The sequence below is a fragment of the Armigeres subalbatus genome, unplaced genomic scaffold (genome assembly GCF_024139115.2).
Source record: "Armigeres subalbatus isolate Guangzhou_Male unplaced genomic scaffold, GZ_Asu_2 Contig324, whole genome shotgun sequence".
Classification (NCBI taxonomy): domain Eukaryota; kingdom Metazoa; phylum Arthropoda; class Insecta; order Diptera; family Culicidae; genus Armigeres; species Armigeres subalbatus.
Window position 1 is genome coordinate 29,803 of NW_026943069.1, and position 6,000 is coordinate 35,802.

The following is a 6,000-nucleotide window of genomic DNA, read 5'->3' on the forward strand; positions in this document are numbered from 1 at the left end:
AATACTAAATCAGGAACCGAAAGTGCAAAGCATGTCAGTGTATAAAAGAATCCATGTTTGATAAATAATTCATGAAATAATTGTATTTATAGAGCTGAAATACAAGAATCACTACAATTGCAAATATATCAGTAACTATGATTTATTTAGTCGAGATTTAGAAGACTTAGCCATTTGCTAATGTAGACTCTTCTACTAAAATCTTAAGTGCATTGTTAATGAAGCACAACACTGATGATTCCAGGTTTGATTATTATTTCAAAGATAATTTCGCTGCATACACAAAACAACACTATCGCCAAGGTTCATTATCTTACTTTAAACCTGAAACAAAAGGAATGTTGGCCACAAATGAAGATGAAATGTTAGATTTCAAAAAGTTCAAGTAAAGAAAACAAAAAAATAAAAATCATTTAATGGAGGCACTTTAGTAGCCTTTGACTTTCTTAAAGTATCAAAAAGCATCACAACAAAACACAATTATGCTCTATTCAGTATAATTATTCTTTGCATGAAATATATGAACAGAAAATGTGTTCTTATATCGAAAAATCCTCCTCTAACATTATTTTTTCACTTACCCCACAAGTGGGGCAAATGAAAAATTCAAACAGACTTTTTGGATTTCTAAATATTTTGTATCCTAAAAGTATTTTTCAAAAATCTTGTTCGCAGGCATATAAAGATTGGATAGATGATTTGTTATAACATAAATATGATCAATTTCAATATTATATTCATCTTTTATGACTTGATGAACATTAACTATACGATTTCCTTTACCCACTTGCCCCACTGTACCTTACATAGTTTTAAATATATCATTATGCCGATAGAAATATATAAAATCTATTTTGACTCCCCCCTCTCAGATTTTTTTTGCCGAGAACCAATATTTTGAGGGGGCAACAAAATAAAATTCGGATAATTTTGAGGATTTTTAATACATTCTTTCATCACAAATCCGAGGAGTTTTTTGATTTTTTTCATTTTAATATTTATTTAAAATTCATTTTCATTTTCAAATTCATTCATTCAAATCATTTCGCGCCCTAGCGAACGGCTTTCAATCTGATGAGAATTCCTGAAGTAATGTCCAAAAAGAGGTTTTTGAAGGCATTTCTCATAAATTTTTTGAAGGAATTTCCAGAAGAGCTTAGGGAACCTATGAATTCTGAAGAAAATCAGAACAAACCTTTTAAGGAAATTTCGAAGAAATCCTTGAAGACATTTTCAAAAGAATTCCTAACGAAATTTCCGAAGGAATTCTCAAAGAAATTTAAAAAAAAAATCAAAAGGGGTTTTGAATGAATTTCTGAAGAGATTCCTGAAAAAATCAAAAGAAATGGAGAATGATGTAGAGGAATTCCTGAAAGGAATTCTTTCTAAAGTAACCAACATACTGGAGGATTACCAGAAGAATTTCCCAAGGAATGGCTTAAGGTAGTTCTGAACGAACTCCTATGGGAATTTCAGGAAAAATTGTCAAGGCGAAAAATTGTCAAAAAATCCGAAGGAATTCCTGAATTAATTTCCGAAGGAATTTTTAAGCGAATTTCCAAAACCTAAAGGAATTTCCGAAGAAATCCGTAAATGAATTTCAGATGGATTTATAGAGAATTTTTGGGGGAATTCTTGGTCTTGGCTACGTGGTAGATTGGCTTTATACGCGATCGAAGCCGAGCTTTTGATATCGAGTTTAGGCGTTTGTGGCCGAAAGTCAAAATAAATGCTGAAAGATACTTCCGAGCTGTAGAATGGGGTTTCGTTGACATGACGCAATAAATTGTAAATTGTAATTGTTTTGACGAAACTTTTGAAATCTGTGCGAGAGGTACCGTCTACGGGGGTGTCATTGGGCCAAAATGTGGTATGCTCCAAGTAAATGTTACAAAGGTCTAGTAGTTAATATTGGAATCAAGTTGTAATTAGTTAGGTACAAGCTTGAACAATAAATTTACCACTGTGTGGGGAAAAAATAATAAATGAGAGAAATTCATCAAAGTTATATGTTGTTTAAAATTGGCCCATTCTCACCCCTCACAGAGGGTGACATTGGGCCACATACAATAAAGTTCAGCGGTGGCGATGCAACGATTCAATTGTTCAATAAAAATAATTGCCTACATTAAGGCTTTTACCAACTATGTATGGCAAATCAACCAAAGGCTTGGCCCAATCTCACCCCTTTTTAGCATGCATTGCTCGCTGCTACGAAAAAACAAGACCGCTAAATAAATATTCATAAAATTCGATAAAACAACAAACAGATTATCGTAACATGATCACCAGGTATCCATCGATCTAAATGTAATAGATTTAGTTATGTAATAGATTTGTGGGGCATTACTGACACTATTTTAATACGGGTTCATTCGATCAATAGTTTTACATTCAAATTCCAAGCATTATGGTACGAGCACAATTAATTCTTGGAATTTGTTTTGTTATTTCCTAGACGTGATTTATAATGTAATTTCGAACCGTTTGAAGTTTTCATCAAAATTCGTAACAGTTTCTGAGATATTAGAAGTTGAAACATTTTTCGTTTTTGGCCCAATCTTACCCCCTAGGCCCAATGTCACCCCGAACGACGGTATCACAAGTTTTGTATTTCTGTAGACTTCGAGGTATCATTACCAGTGTTTGCTAAGTGGTGGATTAGAACTGCAGTTCTTTTTTTTTTAAATTTAGTTTTTTGCTGTACAGCGATGGACAGTATTATAATTTATATCTGTAAAAAAATTGGATCGTTTTTTTTGTTATTGGCTAATTTGATTAAATGAGATCTTAATCAATTATCTTAAATATAACTCATCTAGCTCAAACCTTTGTGAGGGTATGTGGCGCGACCATAGCAGGCATCATCTAAAACAATAAAATTATTCTCGAATGAACGTCTGAAACATTTCAACTTTTAAAATGAATTTGCAAGGCATATTTCAAAAGAAAGTTGCAAAGGATTTTCGGAAGGTTTATCTGAAGGAATTTCAGAAAGAATTCCTAGAGGAATTTTCTAAGAATTCCTGAAACAATTCTGTGGGGTTTAAGTAAAATGCCTTCAGCATGTGTTAATAGAATCACACATCAGCGTGTCAATCGGCGAGAAGTGAGCCATGACTTTGCGTTCCTCCTAGTCAGACCTCCGCGGCGTGCACACGCATCCACGGAGAGTCGCTAACTTCGTTCCAACCATTTAGAACCACACATTTTGGCTATCCTGCCAGTCTATATTTTGGATCCTGTCGCTGATTTCATGAGGTGAGTTGAATCCAAGTGATGAAATTGTGACGAGTGATATATTTCAGTTTGCAAAATCACAAGACGCGTCTCGAAGACCGTCGGCAAATGGTTTGTGGTTTGCAAAATCACAAGACGCGTCTCGAAGACCGTCGGAAAATGGTTTGTGGTTTGCTAAATCACAAGGCGCGTCTCGAAGACCGTCGGAAAATGGTTTGTGGTTTGCTAAATCACAAGACGCGTCTCGAAGACCGCCGGAAAATGGTTTGTGGTTTGCAAAACCACAAGACGCGTCTCGAAGGCCGTCGAAAAATGGTTTGTGGTTTGCAAAACCACAAGACGCGTCTCGAAGGCCGTCGAAAAATGGTTTGTGGTTTGCAGAACCACAAGACGCGTCTCGAAGACCGTCGGAAAATGGTTTGTGGTTTGCTAAATCACAAGACACGTCTCAAAGACCGTCGGAAAATGGTTTGTGTTTTGCAAAATCACAAGACGCGTTTCGAAGACCGTCGACAAATGGTTTGTGGTGGTGCGTCTGAAAGATCGCTGGAAAAATTGTTTGTGGTTTGAAGAACATGAAAGCCTCGCCTCTGGAAGATGTTGTACTATACGCAAAACTATAAGCTGGATTGAAAGTACGGATTTGAATTGGATTTTGATTGGCTTTGTATTGGATTTGAATTGAGTTGGATTTGGCTTGGTTTCGGATTGGATTTAGATTTGGATTTGGATTGGATTCGATTTAGATTGAATTTGGATTGGATTTGGATTGAGTTTGCTTTGGATTTTGTTTGGATTAAATTTAGATTGGATTTGAATTAGATTTGGATAGAATTTCCATTGGATTTGATTTGGATTGAATTGAGATTAGCATGGATTTTCTTTTCTTATTAGGTTGTTCTTAAATCTTATTAGTAATGAAGTTCAACACCGCTTAGTTTTGGATTGCATTTGGGTAAGATTTGGAATGTTTTTTGGAAGAAATTGTCATTGTATTTGACAAACAAAAGAAGGCCATTGGCTTCGTAAATTTTTTGTTCTTCAATCATCCAACGAAAGTATGAATCACGTTTTATTTTTCGCGACCCACAGTTTGAAGACCCACACTCTGAATCATTGTTCTGGTATAAAAACCATGATGTTGAGTCAAGTTTATTTTGGTGTGCAGTTTTCAAGAAGAAGAAGAAGAAGAAGAAGAAGAAGAAGAAGAAGAAGAAGGGAAATGGGGTTTGAGTAAAATGCACTCAGCGTCTGTTAATAGAATCACACATCAGCGTGTCAATCGGCGAGCAGTAAGCCATAACGTTGCCCCCTTCTAGTCAGACCTCCGCGGTGTTCACACGCATCCACGGAGAGTCGCTATCATAACTTCGTTCACGCCATTTAGAATCACTCAACTTCCTAAAGAATTCCTGGAGAAAGTTCTTAAAGGCTTTCTGAGGGAAGATCTGAAATAGTTCTTAGAATAACCCTTCCTTGAATTTTTGGAGGAATATCTTGAGGAATTTCAACATTTAGGGGGAATGACGGCTTTGGCAGGTTTTGTTCTATTATTGGCAGGGGGGTTTTTGTCGACCAAATTTTATGAAATTTGGCCACAATATTCTTTGATATGCAAAAGAACGCTGTAGGCCAAATTTGAGTCTAGTCAGTCATAAAAAAACCCCTGCCAATAATAGAACAAAACCTGCCAAAGCCGTCATTCCCCCTATTTAATTTCTAGATTCATTTCCTAAAAAATGTTCGACACATTTTCCGAAGAAATCCCTAGAGGAATTTCTGAACGAAGTCTTGACAACGGAATGTCTAAAAGAGGATTCTTAGAGGAATCTAAGAATGTCGAAAGTTCCTTCAGGAGTTTCTTTGGAAATTCGGATAGTCAGGAGCTTGATCTTGCACTCTTAACGAATTTCCTAGGATTTCGTTCTTAAACTTTGCAAGGAATTACAAAAGAGTTCTTAGAAGAATTTCTGAATGTATTTTTTTTAAGAATACCTTAACGAATTTCCCAAGGTTTTCTTATACACATTTCTGAAGGAATACATGGAGGAAGTTCCAGAACAATTCTGAAACTCCAAGAAATACCCGAAAGACTTTCTGGAATTCGTTTTCGGAGGAATTTTCGTGCAGAACTGTCAAACTGCTTTTACAAATGTTTTTGCTTTGTAAGAAAACTATAAGATAAAGATTTGGATATAAAGAAAAGATTAAGAAAGGAAGGAAAAAAAGAAATGGTTATTTCTGCCCCATAGCTGTAGTTTTTATTTAGAGACCACTTCTATTCATTGGCCCATTGTACACTTTTAAGGATATTATGTGCACTGGAAATCGAAAAGTATCGTACATGCCGTGCACGGGATAAAAGAAATTCGTGCAACACCGAAATCCGTCCACCTCATGCAGGATATCCAATAGATTAGGGGGTTAAAAGGTAATTAATGTATGAAAATAATTAATCTTATCCTGTTCAGATTCTTGGCAGTAAGCTTTTAGGAGCATACAATTGGAAATAAAGGCTTTGAAATTAAAACAACAAAAATCAAAAATAAATCTCTACCCACCAAACATGGAGTTTGTACCCGCCATTTATTTCAGGTAGAAACATAATTGCATCAAAAGTAACTGTTTTGTGCTTGTTGCGAATCATTACATAAAATCAGCGGAATACCAATCAAAGGGATCCCTTCTCAAGATGTGTATCGAACTGGCACAGTGGTAGTTCAGTCAATCAGACTAAGCTTCAAGTTAAATATTTAGTTA